Source organism: Ambystoma mexicanum, chromosome 13 (genome assembly GCF_040938575.1).
Source record: "Ambystoma mexicanum isolate Mex_15411 chromosome 13, UKY_AmexF1_1, whole genome shotgun sequence".
NCBI classification, from domain to species: Eukaryota; Metazoa; Chordata; class Amphibia; order Caudata; family Ambystomatidae; genus Ambystoma; species Ambystoma mexicanum.
Window position 1 is genome coordinate 242,288,843 of NC_090938.1, and position 19,012 is coordinate 242,307,854.

The 19,012-nt window shown below is 47.8% G+C and overlaps 1 protein-coding gene across 3 annotated transcripts in view; it reads right to left on the reverse strand.

Annotated features, from left to right (window-relative positions):
- Positions 1 to 19,012, reverse strand: part of NDRG2 (NDRG family member 2) — a 297,715-nt gene that overhangs the window by 249,568 nt on the left and 29,135 nt on the right. The window contains exon 2 of one of the 3 annotated variants that reach the window (XM_069633717.1): positions 5,527 to 5,606. The exons of the other annotated variants lie outside the window; for them this stretch is intronic. The gene's annotated coding sequence lies outside the window, so the exon portion shown is untranslated. The remainder of the gene's footprint in view (positions 1 to 5,526; positions 5,607 to 19,012) is intronic. 3 annotated transcript variants of the gene reach the window in all.

The window sequence follows — 19,012 nt, forward strand, 5'->3', positions numbered from 1 at the left end:
GATCTGGATGCCTCGTTGCGACAAGTTCAAGTTAACCCACCCAAATTAGGAGGCTTGCACCTCCATTATTTGACATACGCAGATGACATTGTCCTGTGTGACCTTCCTCCAATTGCATTACAAAGATCTTTGTCAGCACTTAGCAACTACTTTACTCATCTGGGCTTGAGACAGAACTTAAAGAAAACCAAAATGCAACTGATGAATCCGTCCAGGGAATCAAAATCGACAAAAAGAAATGTATTGGAGATTTAACAAAACATCCCTGGAAGGGTATCTAATTTTAAGTATTTGGGAGTAACGTTTTATTAAAAAAAAAAAATCAAAAAAAAAAAAAATCAGTGAAACACAACTCATACATTGCTGTGAGGAATTCTGCTACAGTAGCAGCAACTCAACTAAGGCTATTGGATAATAGGTACAGACGTTTTTCGATTTGACCGCTCTTTAAATTTGATCACCAAAAAGGTATAGCAAAATTTCTGCATGGTGCTGAAACCATGAAATGTTTGATTGGTTGGACAAATATTGAAGCACTCCTGTGGCGTAAAATTTTATCTATCCCACAATGTTTATATACCAATATCAACAGTAACACGCCATGAACTTGGCCGATTTCTTGGCAGGCTCGTATGACTGGAGGCTCCTGCAACTTTATGCCAAGGTTTTATCCCCTCATAGTCTATTCTTGTCACTGAATAAAGAATTTTGGTTCACTAACTGCAAGGTTCTATTGGCTTGAAAGTGTAAATGCGATTGTTTGTTAGACTCTATTGATTACACTATAGAAGAACTGGGTAGTCCACCTGAGGCCTTTTTATTTAACCCTCTAGAGGCGCCCTGGATAAATAGATGGTTTCTGATGAACTAGCACTTGTTTTACCATTACATAGCATAGAGATCAAACCTTTTAATATGATTGCTATGTACTTATGGAAACACCCAATGCAGGTTTTTAGAAGTGAGCTGGTTGTTAGGAATAAGACTTTGTAGACATCGAGTAACCGAAGTTGAGACCATAGGGCATCTGGACGCTGACTGTGGCTCCCTCTCTATTATACAGACGGAGAGACTTGGGAAATTTGTGTGCAACCTGGACACTGTAGCGGATTGATAGATTTGGATTCAAATATTCTTTGGATTCGAATTTTAAGTGGACATGACATTTCTTTGAACATTGCCGTTTTACATTTTTTGAAACAGGTTTTAAATTGATTTTCTCATCTTAAAATGTACTGATTTGAATGTGTTTTTCTGTAAAGACAGATACGTGTGAAAGTTTATTTTAAACTATGTACACATGAATAAATTAAAAGGTAGTTATGCAAGATGTGCCTGACGTATCCCAAAATAAATGTGCAAACTTTTTCGTGTGATATTTCTGGGTACAAGAACATGATTGGATTTGTGAATGTTCACGAGTAGCTTTAAACCAGTGGTGCCCATTGCACACGATCTGGTTTCTCAATAAAAATCTGTAACCGATGAAATAGCAAAATGTCTTCCTCATGCCTAACTTTAGTTACTTGAATATCTCTGGACCAAACTATTCACTAGTAGCCAGTATGGTTACTGTGCGGACAGGAACATTTGAAGTGGCATCTTTCAAATGCTAAATGCAACAACGCGCTTTATTAATAGTTTAATGCAAATGGTTTTTTTCGGCGTTTTGTGCACTCTAATCCTAGTTTGCCTAAACCCATGCACACATTTCTCTGTGGCTGCTTTTTGAGTGGCCACATGTCCTATCTTAGCATTTCCCATACCTTTTCTTGAAATACTTAGGGGCTATTTTCACTTTGCTCTGTTTCAAAGGGGGGGGGGCTGTAGGAGAAAATGGTGAGGGGCAAATCACAATTTACCACCCTAATTATTGGTTTCCAAACAGAGGCAAATAAAAATACTTCCTGGAAGTACGTTTTAATTCAAGGATACTGCATTCAAAGTTCTAATGTGTAACTCTCCGGCATTCTGGGACTTCTTCGCTTTTCTTTTCCATTTCAAATGCAGGAAAACTACAAGTCCCAGGATCAAAAAGGGGAAAAAAACAGTACTGGGGGGCATTCTGACGCATGGCAATTTAAACTTCAAAGCTCTGGAATCAAACGTTGGCAATTAAGAGGTGCTTTAAAGGGAGAGGGTGGATCCCTGCGGGTTGTCAGGTGCTGGGTCTTGCCAAGGAGGGTGGAGGTGGGGGCTTGGTGCATGATCTCCTTCTCTTTCATGGTCTTCCCTCTCCTGCTGCTTCCGTCCTCGTCAGAAATCAAGTCATGAATAAAGTAGAGTAAAGAAAAATGTAAAAAGGAGGTTTGCATGTGCTGCCTATAAGCTGCGCTCTATTGGCAAGGTACAGGACGATTGGAGAGATATATTATGTGGGGGGGGGCACACATGCTGTGGGTATTGTTTGGATATGCATCCATACATTTACCGCTCATGGCCATTTGAGTCCCTATGACAATTTTCAAAAACACACCTGCCATGCCTCCCCCACCGCCCCCAATCTAGGACACCCTTATCCCAGGATCTCTTTAAGCCGTCTCTGTGCTTTTAAGAGGCAGCCTCTATAAATTTGAAGCAGTCTTATGCAAAGTAATGGGCTATTTGCAACTACATACCAGCTCCTGGTGTTATAAAAATGTGTCAACCAAGTGTGCCTTCAGGCACTGGATTCATGATCAATATATGTCTTTGCATCTGTTCCTTACACTGAATACCTGATAATAGGCATTGGCAAAGCCAATAGTTTTAGCTTGTGTATTGGCAGTAGATGACAATTTCCAGGCACAGTCCTAATATTGCAAACTGCTAACACAATTTGCCAGCTGTTGCCAGACACTATCATGGCAGTGCCTAGGATATGTCTCGCCCATGCCTACATAAAAATCAAACTGTTGGCTTTGCCAATGCTTGTTTCAGGGCTCAAGAAAACGGACAATTCGCATTTCTGACATACAACCAGCACTGCTTATTAAATTATTTTTACGAGGGGCTGAAGACTGTTTAGTGCTGTAGAAAGAGCAGGATATCCAGTAAATTGAGCAGTTTCAAGAACCCCATTCAGCCAACTCTAAACTAGGCAACTGTGGCTCATTGAAGTGGCTGGAAAGGGGTGGTATGTTTACAGATTATTCCTATGAGATGCCACTGCTGTCCAAAAGGGGCACTGTCTCCATAACAGGTCAGGAATCCTCCATGGTTTTCTGGCCGGGCCAATGACTGCTCAGCCAGCAGTAGCCTCAAGGCAGTATTCTCAGCTGGGAACCTGCATACTGAAAGCCATCCCAACCTGCACGTCTTTGGGGGTCACTCACATATTCTGACTACAGAACTGGCTCTTCGGATTGAGGGGGCCTTGCAGTGCTGAACTTTGGATGCAATGGTGCTTATACTGCTGGCTCAAAGAGTCCCTCCCCACTCCTCGGTGCTGTAATGGGGACTTACTGTGGCATAAAGCGCTACACGAGCAACAACCTTGCCATAGCCGTATGTGACTAACAGTCCTGTAACAAAGGCAAGCCCGTGCATAGGATCCCTGAGAAGTCCAGCGACTACTCCAGACAATACATTACAGGAATATCACACAGTTCCTCCCTCTGATATTGAGGCTTGCAACACATCCTACAACATATCCACAGCAATGGTGTGTGATATGATCGGTTATTTATAACATGCTTAATACCCAGCGGTTTCTAAAGCGTGGAACCGGGGATCGAACCTGTGTTGCTCCGTGTCGCCTTGCTTCCAAGACAAGCACGTTGCCCCTGAGCTATTCTCCCAAGCGGGCGGGGTGGCTTCGCTGCCATAACCCTCTGACTTCAAAAATAAATAGATTCTTTTTGAAGTCACACTGACTTCATAAAGAAAATATTTCCGATACGGTCCAGTAACGGAAATCCTTTCTTTGTGAAGGCAAAAGGGCTTATAAAATAAACTATTTATTTTTCAAGGCATAACCGCCCAACCCCCCGAACCACATGACAAGGAGGCTTCCAGGTCGGAGGACTCCATGTCACAAGGTTGGGGAGCACTAGGACTTCAAAAAGTAATTCTACCTTTCCATTATGGTAATCGGTGCCGTACGTAATAATAATTTCTTTATGAAGGCAGAGTGACTTCAGAAACTATTTATTTTTGAAGTCATGGGGATCACCTGTACAACGTGACTCGGAGGCCCCCAGCTCCATGACGGGAACAAGCGTCCTGCTTCAGGGAGCTGCAGGCCTCCTTCCCTGTCCAACGGATTCAAAGGGTAAGAACATTTTTTTTGTGTAAATGTGTGTGCGCATGTGTATATAATGTAATGCGAGTGAGTGCATGAAGTATGGGTGGCTGCCTGGGGGTTTGTGAGTCTACGGTAAAAGGATGTATATGTAAATGTATGGGTGTGCATGTGTGAGTGTATGGTGAATGGTGTGTGCTTGCGTTTAATGCCCGGGTTACTTATTGGTAATCTTTATTACGCCTAGCCCTACTCTCCCGTTGGCCGAGTAGTTGTGTATGAGGCACGTTGCCTCATACACAGGTACTTGGACAAGGTAGAGGGATGTGGATGGAATGCCTGGCTTAGTTACCTGTAATCTTCATAACTCCTAGTCCCACTCTTTCTGGTCCCAGTACTTACCTATCAGGCAAGATGCCCCACAGGCAAGTACTGGGACCAGGAAGAGATAATTCCAGGCAGATGAGCTGATTTTGGCAGCTGGGGTAGGGGGGTGGGAGGGAGGGAAAGGGGGCGTGTGGGGATGGCATGTGCAGGCGGCGTGCGCTAAATCGTAATTGTCACCCATGTCCAGGGTAAGCAGGCATGATGTGTGTTACTAGTGGCTAGACTGACATTTTGGGGCAGCCAATCTAGTAATTTCTAACCGTGGTTTGACTTTTCTTACTGAGCATTTCTGCTAAAGCATTCCTAGTGAAGGTAATTACCTGGCTAGACTGCATTTGGGTGCGGTTAGCCTAGCGGTTTCTTACTGTGGAATTGTATATTTTTCTGGAAATCTGTGATAAAATAACCATGATAAGGGTAATTGCTCCAACTGGCATTTTAGTGCAACCAGTCTCGGTATGTCTTAATGTGGCATCTTTTACTGGAATTTGTTTATTACGTGTCTAGACTGGCCTACATTGCACAACCAGCTGTACATGTTTTCATTGTGGTATGGCATTTTTTATAAATTAAAGCATTAATGTTCCTGTGTGCTGTTTGCGATTTTCATGTATAGATTTTTGGATTGTGTTACCATACAAAACAATTGCAAACGCTTTGGCTTTTAGCCAATTTTTCTCAGAAAGTGTGCTGTATAATGCCTGAAAACACATGTATATCTTGATCTTTGTGTACATTGCGCAAGCGTGGTAGTCTAGGTCAACCCAGAGTGTGGCACAACCGGTTATTTGTTACTGAGCATGGGGGGTGGGAGGTCTCGTCATGGCTCGCAGGGGTTGGGGGGGGGGGCAAATATTGCGCCATGCCACTGATTCACAGCAGCCTGTCCTGCCCTTTAGTTCTCATACTAAATTTACCTTTTGAGCTTTCTATTCTAGACAGGGCCACATCTGGCCTCCCGGTTTAGCAGTCTCCAATTACTGTCCTGGAGTTTGCCCTGTGGAAAAATGTAAAAGGTAATCCTGGGTCAAAAAGCCTCCTTGAATTAACCAGGCAGCTGTTGCTCAACTCCAGCCCATCACACATCCAAATACCACACATCATTACAGTGGTAAAATTTAAACATTGCATGCTACTACTAAGCATGGAAACTCACACTTGCCATCAGGGGCCAGATTACAGAAACATTGCACTGGTGCAAATGCAAAGTTTGCACGGTATCAGCACTAGGGCAAAGTTTGCCCTATTTTTAAATACAGTGAGACACATCAAAAACCATTGCACCTCGACAAGTGCAATTTAGCATATTAAAAGCACCAAGGCTAAAATTCCCCTAGTGCTAAAGAGAGCTAGAGATAGAACCCTCCAACGCCAACCGCAGTCCATGTTATGACAGCGGTGACCCACCCACTTCCCAAACCAGTCATGTTCAGAAGCCAGTAAAAGGAGAGAGAGACCGCGGTGAAGGCACTGCTATGCCTAAGCTTCTGCAGATCAGACCATGCAACGCTCCACAGCCCCAGCAGCAAACACCCTCAGTCAACGGCAAGCTCCCTAGATCACCATGGACAAAACCATGTGGTGCAGACCCCACCAGATACTGTACTTAACTTAGGAGGCCGGGGGTGGGCGGAGAGACCAATGCTCCCCAACACAACCAGCGAGGCAGCCAACACTATTCCATGCTGAGAAAAGGGGGCAGAGCTTACCCCACTATTTAACATCTTTGCATGCTTGTAACACATCGCTGGTGGAGACAGGGACAAATTAGTCAGGGGAAACAGGTCCAATGCCAGAAGGAGGGGAATATAAACATGGCAACAGGAAGCAGGAAGGGGTTGGTTGTTTGGGTGATGGCAGATCAAGAGGAAGGAAGGAAGGAAGGAAGGAAGGAAGGAAGGAAGGAAGGAAGGAAGGAAGGAAGGAAGGAAGGAAGGAAGGAAGGAAGGAAGGAAGGAAGGAAGGAAGGAAGGAAGGAAGGAAGGAAGGAAGGAAGGAAGGAAGGAAGGAAGGAAGGAAGGAAGGAAGGAAGGAAGGAAGGAAGGAAGGAAGGAAGGAAGGAAGGAAGGAAGGAAGGAAGGAAGGAAGGAAGGAAGGAAGGAAGGAAGGAAGGAAGGAAGGAAGGAAGGAAGGAAGGAAGGAAGGAAGGAAGGAAGGAAGGAAGGAAGGAAGGAACAGAGGAGTGTAGCGGCAATTTCTGGTGCAGATGAGGTATTGTTTAGTGAGTGCAATGCATTGTTGCCTTACGAGTGTGTGCAAGAGGGTAACAGGTGTGGATATGAGGGAAAGGTTAAGAAGTGTATGTGAAGTGTTTGTGAGTGAATGGACAGAGGAGTCGGAGGTGGAGCAGTAGTGTAGTGTGGATGAGGGAGTAGGGGTGTTGGGGGGGGCAGTAGTAAGATGAATGCGTAAACGAAGCATAGAGAAGCAGCGAGAGACACAAGTGGGACAGAGGAGGAGCAAAAGGAAGAGAGTAGAAGTAGAAGGGGTGAGTGGAGTTGCAGGAGAACAGGCCGTGAGGGGGAAAGGACTACCTGGGAGTGATGGAAAGGAGACCATGTTGGGCAGAACATCTGCAAATTACAATCCGATACCCTTTAGAACACCAACCACTGGATACAGAAAGGACAGTTTAGGAAGCCGCAGAGGGAGTTTAGAAAGAACAGCACACTGCCTTTAGGTCTTAACTTCCTGTTTAAGTACGAGTTTAGACATTATGGGTAAATAATCAGCATCTCCTCACCTGGGACTTAAGACCACATGGTTAGGGAGTAGATGCTTTTCAAGCGAGAGAGACGGCCATAGGACCTAATTAAATATTAATAACAACCCTTGAATCGTCTCATAGCGCTGGAGTATTCTTCGAGCCATCGGTGACACCTGCCCTCCTGATGCCGTAACCTCATAAAACGATCTTATTTTTAAATTCAAGTTTTGGAGGATATCCTCAAGGTAAAACAATGAAAAAAATAAAAGGGACGCAATCTTCACGATGAAACCGTTATTAGGTGAAATGGAAACGATGATTTCACTGCATTCCAAAATCTTTGTGTTGTACTTCAGAGTGTGACAGTACTAAAAGCAGTGTGTACTGTTCCAGGGATTGGCTTACCATTTCTAGAACAGACTAACAGAAATCCAGACCGCGAGATTGAGGCCTGCCCACGCCCAGTGTGCCCCCCTCCCCCCAATAGGTGGGACACAGAACACTGACCCTACCACCACCACCAGTAATCTCTTAGTTACATGCAAAGTCTAGCTCCTAGCTAACTATGCACAGCACCTCTGCTCCCGACCCCAACACTTGCCTTCCACTGGTCACCGCACATTAGTGGACTAAGCAGAGTTCGCTGGGGGAGAACATCCTCGCCAAGACTGAAGCAGTGCAAAAAAGCACTTGGAGTTCATCTGGTTTACCTTATGTTCCTGTGCATTCGATGACAAGGGCAGAAGTTGGCAATGAATGCTAGTGGATAATTAAAAACACGTGTGGAGATAAAGGCACCCCAAAAGTGAAAGGGTTAAACCCACCGGTACTGAACTGTTGCTCCCATCCGCAGCGCTACAGAGTAATGAAGTCTACATGGTCTTAGTATCCCAGCCCAAACCCCCTTTCCCTACCCAGGTACCAATGAAGAGTCGCTGAAGCAGGAAGAGATTGAAACGCAACGGTCCTGAAGGCCCAGCCCAATTTTTATTGGAGAGCGTTGGCTTGAGTAGTGAAAGGTTTGAACATGCCTGTGCTATGCACCGCAACCTGTGGGTGAGATGGTGGCCCCAGCATTACGAGAACAGCAGTACTAGCAATGCCGTGGTTCCAGTGGCGGGAAGATCCGCCGCACCTGTGCTGCCGACTGTCCTCCCTCTAGTCCCGCTCCCAGCGGTCACAATCAGCATGCTTTAGCTAGACCACCCGCCTGTGCGAGGCACGAGACCTCTCGCCCTCTTCCATACTATGCAGACTGGGTAGAGTACGGCTGCAGCAGAGAGAGGGTTAATTACCACACGTGTACTCTCAGCCATTCCCCTCCAGTGTGGGAGGGACGGGGGCTCTGAAGTGATTTGATCCAACCCCAATCCCCACAAGAGGTAGATAGTCCCATCCCATCGCCAGGGCCTTGCAGGCGGACTGGCACTGTCCCCTCCATCACTAGCCCGAGCCTACTACAGCAGCGAGAGGGTTAACACCAGCGCGTGCTAAGCACTGGCGCATCATTGCTTATCATAGCATCATACTCAGGCCCCCTCCTGTGAGAAGTCCAAGCACCCCCATGGGTTGGGGGGTGGGTGGGGGCAGAGCACGATCGCCTGCATCTCGAGCCATTCTCCTGGGGCTAGGGAGGTGGTTGCAGCATCGCTACGGTTAAACAAACCTGTGCTTTCTTGGCATGGGCGCGTGCAGTGGGGGAGACAACCCCATCTGTCCAAGGCAGGGTTGGACTGGCCTATACTTCCCGGTGGACCTCCGGACCCTGTGCCTTTGCTGTGCGGTAACCCATTTTATTTCCAAATGTTCTCATAAGAAAAGTGTTAGGGTTGGGCTTGCTGAAATTGTAATAGAATGGGCCACTTTGAAAATTATTTCCAGGGCCTCTTTTGGTTCCCATTCCACTCCTGATCCCAGGCAGCCACCCTAACCACTTACAGTGTGTTTGCAAGAGTGCAGCAGTGAGAGGGTTAACTCTGCCTGCAAAGTGCGTGTAACTCCCATTCCTCGATCCAGACTCTCACCCTCCCGACTAAGGATGCTATACATCCTCGCCACTCACACCATTCTCATGACTACTCCTTCTCCAATCGCCCTAAAGATTGGGGAGGAGAGCAGGGAGGGCAGAGAAGGGTTAACTGCGGTAAGCGCCGTCCCCATGCTTGCCACCCACGGCCCCTAACCCTGAGGGGTGGGGTGGCTGCAGCAGTGAAAGCGTGGCGTACTCAACTGTGTGCCATGGCCGCCCCTTGGCACATAGGCAAAGCTTGGACACGTAACCGCGTCTCTTCGGAGAACTGCTCGGATCCCAGGGTGGGGCAGGACCCCCGCAATGCTCCTGGCCGTCACTGCGCCTAGCGAGATGACGCTGGGGGAAGCCGTGAGAACCGAGGCCTGCTGGCAGCCGACTGAGAAAAACAAGCCTATCAATCTGCGCCTGATCTGGCACCGGCGGCACAGGGTGGTATCGGCGTCCCGGAACACGGGCTCGAGGACAGTGCCAGCTCAATGCTCCCCCGGGCCTCCCGCCCTGGCACTTGGCACCGGGGCCGTAACACAGCGCACCGCTGGAGCTATTCCTGGCAACATCCGCTTCCCTCATCGCCGACCGCGTATAACAGCCGGTCAAGTGCTGCTGTTATGCGTTTTCAGAAAAGAGCCTTCCTCTACCAGCAAGGCCCTGGGACCGTGCACCCAACTGCTAACCCTCGCCCATCGCCGACACTGTCCTGCAAGCCACTAGCTCCCGAGAGGAGACCGGAACCATCTCACACTGGAGAGGTCTTTCTGAACGATAACATGACCCCGCCATATTAAACTCCATCCTAAAACCCACCCATCTCTCAATGTAGTATTCATCCGGCATGGCCAGAGCTCCAGCGCTGCCGGCAAGGCCCCGGGACCATAGGCACAGAGCCTGCGGTCCCAGGGACTTGCGGGGGAGAATAGAGGGCGTCCCCCCGCCCCCTTTTCTAGCAACCTGGGACAGGAACCAAACTTTGCCCACGTATCGTCAATGCTGGGGGAAATAAAACATGATTGGCTTTTGAGCAATGTTGAGTGACAGTCCCCAAAGCAGAACGCTGCAGGTTAGGTGACTTTTGCCGGCAGATGTGTTGAAATCAATCTATAAATACTTTCGTTTTTCTTTAATTACCTCTACAACACGTGCTTTAAAATAGATGGTTTCCACTGGAAACGGGCTGAGCTCCGTTTGCTCACGGGGATAAGGAGGATTTCACCCCCATAGTGTAAATCAACGGTCTGCACCCATGCCTCCGACCCTAAACACCACCCTTCAAACTTTCGCCCTGACCACAGTACCAACTCCATCTCTATTTCAATGCCGATGAGAAGCTGGAACCCTAAATTCAGCCTCCAAACTTCAACCTGAACCCTTAACCTCAACCAGCAAATTTAACCTCATCCGTGACTGGCACGGTCCTGCAAGTTCAAGAGCTCCTCTTCTGTGACCTCAGAAGAAAGGACTGCCTTGTACTATTGTGGGCACTGAGGGACCCAAAACACAGCCCTCAACACTTAATCTCTAACCTAACCCTCAGCCGCAGTCTCACATTTGAACCTATCCCTGCTCCGATCATTGACACCGACTAGTGTGCCAAGACTTCCTGTGCAGTGTGCCTGGAGGAGAAGACTCCACCGGTGAGGCCCTTGGACACCAAACCAACTCCAATCATCAAACCTATCCCTCCAACCCTACAGGCAAACTTAACCTCAGACATTTTCTCAATACCAATGCCGTCCTGTAGCTAACAACTGCTTCTCCATCTTCAGCGATGAAGCTTCCTACACAAGCGAAACCATGGAGCCCCAACCCCACTCCCACTCCTCAAACCCAACCTCAACCACAACACATCCCCATCTTTTCCCTCATCAGTGCCAATATCCAGCCTGCCAAAAGCTCCTATGCTGGGCCCCTGAAGGAGAGGTCTCAACAAGTGAAATCCAGAGACCCCAAGCCTAGCCTCACCTCAAAGTCTTAACCACTAACCCACATCCCAATTCGAACCCATTTCCAATTCTTCAGAACAGAAAGTGCTTTGCAGGCTAAGGAGAGAGTTCTTCCAGCTAAGAGCTGGGACCCTACACCTTGCCCGTACAGACAAAGTGCAAGGGTTGCCAGGAGGCAGTGGGGATACACAGTTGGGTGAGCAGGGACCTGGGCCTGAGTCCAGAGGGTAGCCAGGTGCCCAGTGCAGCCAAAGACAGATTAGCCGGGGAGAGGAAGAGAGAAGGCAGAAGCAAAGAGGAAGGTCTTGAGGTGCTTCCGGAACGGAGGAGGGTCCTCCTCAAGTTTCAGAGAGGCAGGGAAGCTGTTCCAGAGCGAGGCCCCAGCCGAAGAACGATCTACCACCAACTCGTTGCTTGGAGAACCCTCTGACTGACCCCAAGGGAGTTGGAGGTGAAGGAGCGCAAAGCTCGAGGAGGAAGGTACTTCCCAAGGGAGAGTTGAAGCTATTACGGACACAGGCCCCAGAAGACCTTGTGGACAATGCAGAGGGTCTTGGACTTAATCCTTGCAGCCACTGGGAGCCAATGAAGAGATTTCGGGGCTGGAGAGATACGATCCCTGGGCTTGAGGCCAAGGACAAGTCTTGCAGTCCTGTTCTGGATGAGTTGCAGAGGGCAGAGAGCAGAGGCAGGTAGATTTAGAAAGAGGCTGTTACAGTAGTCCAGCCTAGAGAGAACCAGAGCTCTAGAGACAGTGAGCTTCTGGTGGAAGGTGCAGAAAGGAAGAATACCTCTGAGGAGGTGCAGATGGTAGTTTGACTTCTTAGAAACGTCAGAGATCTGAGGAGAAAAGGAAAGTGTGGAGTTGACGATGACCCCAAGGTTCTTAGCCCAACAGGTAGGAGCAGGAAGATGGCCAAGGGAGGCCAGCCAGAGAGTGACAGGAAAGGAAGGTGCAGGTGTGCCGATGAGGAGGCTCTCCGTCTTACTGGCATTAAGGCCGAAGTTCGTTGGCAGCACATCACTCCTGGATTGCAGACATACAGTCAGAGATGAGAGTTAGAAGAGGTGGCGAGGGGAGCCTGAAAACGAGCCTAGGGTCATCCGCATAGTACTGAAAGGTGGAGGAGAGAGCAGCAATGCAGTGGGCGAGAGGTGCCAGATATTGGTTGAGAAGCCTGGGAGAGAGGTTAGTCCCATGGGGAACACCACGGGTAGAGAGTGAGATAGAGGAAAGAAGGGACCCAAGTTGGACCTGGGAGGGTCAGTTGGTGAGGAAAGAGGTCAGCCAGGCCAGGGCCAGATGGGTGATACCCATATTATCACGAAGGTGGTGGAGCAGGATAGCATAGTTGACTGTGTTAAAGGCAGAAGAGGGATCGAGCAAGATGGGGGCAGAGGGGACATTAGAATCAAGGTGCAGAGAGCAGGTCTTCACAGATGTTCAGAAGAGCAGTTTCCGTGCTTCTGGCTGTTCTGAAGCCAGACTGATTGTCATGGAGAAAACCAACAGAATCAGTGTGGAGGTTAAGATGGGAGATGGCCAGCTTTTCCAGGAGTTTGCCCAGGAAAGGCGTGATGGAGATCAGGTGATAGTTAGCCGGGCTGGAGGGGTTGACTGAGGGTTTCTTGAGAAGAGGGTGCACAAGAGAGTGCTTCAGTGGGGAGCGGAAGGCTCCAATGGCAGTCGACTAGGGCAGGAGCGAGGGTGTCAATATGGTCCTTGATGGTTTTGGATGAACAGGGAAGAACATGTTTTGATGAGACTTCATAGATCAGACTGGTCTAGAAATCTCATCAGGGGAGAACAGAGGAAAGGAAGAGAAAGGGGGAGTAAAGGTGGCCATAGTGGGGCCAGGAGTAGCGGGAGAGAAGAAAGCGGGAAGAGGAGGAGAAGGCGAGAGGGTGGACAGGATGTCATGGGTTTTAGAGATTAAATGAGAAGCCTGGGCCGTGCAGAGGGCCTGGGAGGGGACAGGAGACGTAGAGACTGCAGCAGGATTGGCCAGCTCCTTGCATATTTTAAAGAGTTCGGCCAAGTTGTTAGATGCTGCAGAGACGCGGGCTTGGATGTGGGTCTCTCCAGAGTGCTGGCATTGCCTTTGGAGCAGGCGGCAGGCCAGTTTGTCAGAGGGTGAACAAGATGTCAGCCATTTCCGCTCAGCCACCGTACACTTGCGTTTAAGGGTGACCAGGTCAGAGTCGTACCAGGAGTTGCCCTTGGTTTTGGGCTTCAAGCAGATCCTCATGACAGTGGCATTAACATCAAAAGTATCGGAGATAGAAGAGTGAAGCTTGCAAAGGTCTGTGTCAGGATGGGAGTCAGCAAGATGTGGAGGAGGGGGAGCGAAATTGGCAGAGAAGGCCTCAACTGACACTCTTCATGGGCCGGATAGCCTAGAAGGCATGTGGCAGTGCTGGCGTTGGCTTGGCCTGATGGGTTGAGACGGGGAGAAAAGGGGAAAGTGATCGCTCCATTAGAGAGGGGTGGTGAGGGAGGTCTGAGGAGATCAGAACATCCTGAGTGTGCGCTGCAGAGTAAGTCAGGCCAGAGGGAAGAATAGAAAAAGAGAGAGTGTCGCAGAGGCTGCAAAAGAGTCCAGAGGAGGGACAGGAAACACCCAGGTGGATGTTGAGGTCTCCCAAGGAGGAGGAGTGGAGTGCTCAAGGCCAGGATGGAGAAGCAGAGGTCAGCCCACTCAGAGGAAATAGGTAGTTTGACTAGGTGGCCGATAGATAGTAGCAGAGAGAGACAAAGCCTACAGACAAGGCTTCAAAGGATTAGGCCTGCATAGCAATGACAGAAGCAGGAATCCACTGTGTGAAGACCAAGGCAACACCCCACCAGGACGGCTGGATCTGGGCACAGAGAGGATCTTGTAGCCATCGGGGTTGAGAGCACCAAAGCTTGTGACCAAGCTTGCCGTGAACCATGTCTCAGTGAGACAGAGGACAACGAGATAGAGTTCCTCCAGGAGGCGGCAGATGTTAGAGAAGTGTTTGACAGCCGAACAAGAGTTGAGAGTGCCAATATGGAGAAGGTTGACAAGCTTGTAAGACTTCCGGGGAGGACTACAAATCAGAGGTACGCCCTGCGGAGGTGTAGGAGGGGTCAGGGGGGGGGCAGAAGGAGGAGGAGAGGGCAAGGTAGCCAAGAGGGAGGCAGAGGTGGGGGACAAGGAAGCTGGAGAAGAGAAGGCACAGCAGGAGAAGCAAGGAAGTTGATGAGGCATGGGAAGCGTCTATCAAGGAGTAGAAGGCTGGCCTGAGGACCTTGGGCCAAGACGGTGCCATTCAGGTAAACATTAATGATGACCTTAGAGGAGTAGAAGGGGGCCAGCAGGGCCTCCCAACGGGTGCCACCATTAATGTGAGAAGAAGAGAAAGGAGAGAGAGCACAGAGACCATATGAGGAGTCCATAGGTCTGGCGAAGGAACGACAAAGAGGATGTCGGTGAGGGTATGTCTGGAGTAAGCGCTGGTGTAGGTGTCAGCGATAGGGAAGCCTGGCTTAGAAACCAAGATATCCTTTTTGAACTTCTTCCTTCCAGGCTTAGGGAGAAGGAAAGGATAGTCAATGGAGAAACAGTTGGAGAAGATAGGAGAAACAAAGCACCATAGGTGATCATGTGGAGGAGAGGGTAGAGGAGAGAGAGTGAGGTGGGTAGGGAGTGAGAGAAGAGCAGAAGGGGGTGGGAACACTAGGGGAGAGCGCATGGGGTGCAACCTAAACAAGACCGGACCAGCAGGGCAGAGTAGCACAATGCAGCAACTGGGCACACCTACATTTGAAATGAGCAAACATGGCGAAACAGTACAGCCACTGGGATTCACATAAACTTGCTTTAACCAAATGCTTTAATTGTAGGCTGATCTCCCTCCGCCGGGTTCGGACTAAATGTCTTTATGCATTCATCAGCTATCCAAGACTTTCAAATGCTTGACCCGTCGCAGGACCACTTTGATTTCACAATTCTTTATCACTCTTCACATTTGCCACCTTTCAGCTGGATACCTAACAGAGACTTTCGAATAAGCCCCCATGTGGTGCTGGACCACTGTTTATGATATTGTATCTTGGCTTCAAAGTTAAATCACTCATCCACTGATTAATTGTGTTTGTGTCACTGGCCAAATACGCTCCATACACTGTTCTCTTCTCTTTTCAGTATAAAATGTTGCCGTTTGCAACCATGGCTTCAACACAGACCAGTCTGGTATCATTCTCCCCAACTCAACGGCTGTGCTGACTTCACTGGTGCTACTTTGTTGTGGGAGCCAAGGACAGTACCACGGCGACACACGATTTGCCCCGCCTTGACTATTGACGCGGGAGTTCTGGGTACCTTCGACACACCACGCAGCACCCTCCAGCTTCGATTCCTTACGCTTTCTATTCTCAAAGGTTCCTGAAAATAACAGTCTTTCGTTGAAAATGACAAGGGCACTTCCCTCCTTGCAATCTTTTTTGGCGTTGCCGGCTTTTGCCTTGTATTTAACTGCCCTCTTGGAACCGCTGCTTCCTAGTGTGCTTAGCCTTGCTCAGAGTGTGCTTTCGAGCTGCGCCTTTTATCCATGTGGGGAAGTGTGATGGAGCTCAGATGTGTGTTATGGTCAGCGATTGCCTCACTCTGCCTGACCATTGTATTGGGACATGTCAGGTATACGGCTCGGGTGTTAGTCTGTTTTCTCTCACAGTGAGCTGTCCATGAGAATGTGTTTGTGTTGGGAAAAGGGAGGGGTTTGAGTTCCTAAGTATTCGACCTGGTAGGATGGGGTAAAGGTGTTACAGGGAAGGGGATACTGCACATCACCATCCAGTGTCCCACTTCCACTCCCGAGAACCCCACACCCAGGTGATCATCCCGCACTGGTCAACCCCCAGGAACTGCATCGAAAAGCAATGGCCGTGTACTGGCCACCTGGATGACATATCCTTGGGGCCTAGCGGGTGAGCCACCTTCACATTAAAGAAAGCCCCGAAAGCCAACATCACCAATGAAGCACATTAAACCCAATCCTCTGCCCTAACCCAAATCCAAACATGTCCATTAGCCATTTTCACTCACAGCCATCCTGTCTGCCAAAATTTCCACTTCTCTGACATTCAGATGAGATTGGCCATCCTAACAGCAGAGGTCTGACAACCCTAAAAACAAATTTAGAAGCCAAAATGTTAATTTGATGCTTTAATACAAACCCCAATGCTACCCTTAAGCTAGAACTAAAAATGACCGCTCATTTTCAATACTAAACCCAAGCCCATCCTTAACCTTAACCCCAAGTCAACCCCAACCTCAAAGTGGATTAAACATCAATGTTACTTCTCAATCGCAAAGCTTGCACACATTCTAAAGCTAGCCCTAACTCTCAACTTCAAGCTTCAATTTAAAGCCAACTCTTCCTCCGATAAATATAGCGGTCCTGCATGCCTAGCGCTTTATTTGATTGGTGAGATAGGAGCCTTCATCCAACAGCATAGCCCTGGGGTACCAAATCCCCACCCTCACCGCTGACCCCCAAAACTGAATGGCAAGGGCTTTTGCCTTTCCTTATCACTGACCCCTAGCTATCATTCATACCAATACAAGGTGCAAAATGTGCACAAGTCACTGATAAGTGATATATCGCTCTAGGCGAGTAAGACATGATGGGCTGTGTGTATGTAAAAAACTCGGAGAGCGAGTGACTTTTCAATGGCTGGTTAGTTGCTTGCAACTAGAATTTGTACCCCCTGCCAATAGATTATGATTTTGGTCCCTGAAGAAATGAGCCACCCCCCACAAGAGGGGCCCTGGGAGCAAAGAAGCCCTGTGCGGAAGCTCCCGTTTTGGGGATTGTATGGACTTTCCTTTTAAAATCACACTTTATGTGCATGGTTGTCTCTTGGGTGGGCAGCTGGCAGCGTCAGGTGTTCCAGGCGAATCTTGGAAATTAATCTTTACTACTAGAAATAGCTCTGCTTGCGGTGATGCATTTCAAGCATAAAGAAAAAGGTCGGCATAGGGAAACATGCAACTATCTTAAAAAGTCTGTTTCAGCAGAGGATTTACAATAGGAAGCTATTAGTGGTAGATGGTTGTAGCAAAGCAGAGTGGGTAATTGGAAGTGACTAGTGTCTGTTGAAAGTCTAGTTGGACAGTGAATGCTGGGTGATCAGAAAATAACCAAGTATATTTTCTTTGAAGGTGGGTCTAAATCTTAAAAGCAGAGATGTGGATTCCCAGAGCAGATATTTTAAAGCCCTATTACTTTTGCATGCCCCTACTGTATGTAACCTTCGATCCATGACAGGGAAAAGAAGTCTGCACTCAGTCTTTTGGCACAATAGGTTACTTTAGCATTGAAAATAGTTTCAGGTTTCTTGATTATGTGGTTTGTGTACTTTTCTAGCCATAGCAATAAAACGGTATTTTTTTGTGCTTTGAAACCTGAAAAAGTGCAGAAAAAAATATGAGTTCAAGTGCCTATATTGCCGACTCAACGTAAATTCTAGTTTCACCAACTGAAGTGTGTGATCGTGGGCAAATCCTTTAAATCGCGCTGTGCCTCATCTGTTATTTTGAGAGGCACTATAAGTCCGTGAATTCCGAGTGGACGCTATTAAAATAAACCTCACTCATGATATAACTCAGGATTGAAAAATCCAATAATTATGGCTTGTACATAACCAAAAAGGGTTTCTTCTGGTTTCCAAATGTGTGCATGCCCCCATGATCTTGGGTACATTTCTAGTTGCGGCTGTGACGCAATTGGTTTGTATGCAGAGCATGGTTACCATTTTAATGGTGTCCATGTAAGTTTGACTGAGATGCGTTTCAATAAATGAAAAATGCTAAAACAAATGTAGGGAGGCTATTGGCACTGGTTTTAATTTCAACTGACAGCAAAATGATAGAAAAAATATTATGCAGCAGCAAGAGACTTGGTAGCAGCACAATCTAGGGGAGTATGGTTTAGACAATGAACATATAAAGGACACTGAATCCTTTCTCTTCAATATTGTTTTCAACAATATTGCTTATATTACAATGATTTTCTATTGTTGAGGAAGGGTTAAAACGCTGGAATAGGGGGGCTGAGGGCACAATCTAGTGTTTCTCCCTAGGCCTTAGCTTGTCTAAAAAAGGTTCTTTATCTTTTTAGCTTGGCTTTTTAAAATAAAATGTTTTCTACCAGCTTTTTACCGTTTCCTTAAAACGCCAACACCCACATGACACCATATTTACTGTCCCAAACACGCCTCAGTATTTCGCGGTAAAATAAAACTGAAAAAAAAATAATCTGCAGGAAAAAATACCTGCAATGAAACCAGAGTGAAAAGGTTCTTAATCACCGGGCGTGTGTCAATCAAGTTTTGCCATTCTAAAATCGCTTCTGCAAACCGGGCCCTTAACCTGTAGGGCCGAAACAGCAATTGGTAGGGATGCGCTCAACGGTTGAGTGTTGGAGCTTAACCGCTCATGTTTTGCAGAGGGCAACAGAGCGATTCAACATTGGGACAGAGGGGTTATTATATGGTTAATTAAGCTTTGTCTAGAAGGTCAAAAGCTTGTGCAGCGTGTGTGCGACACCACCTCAAAGAATGGACACTCAAAAGGTCAGACCATTTACTGCCCGCTACTGCCCAATCAGTGGCTATTGCAGGATTGGAGTCTTTCCCTTCCAGGCCTGGCTCAGTTACTGAAGCGTTCGCTTCTGGGTCTGGATGATCACCTGTTATT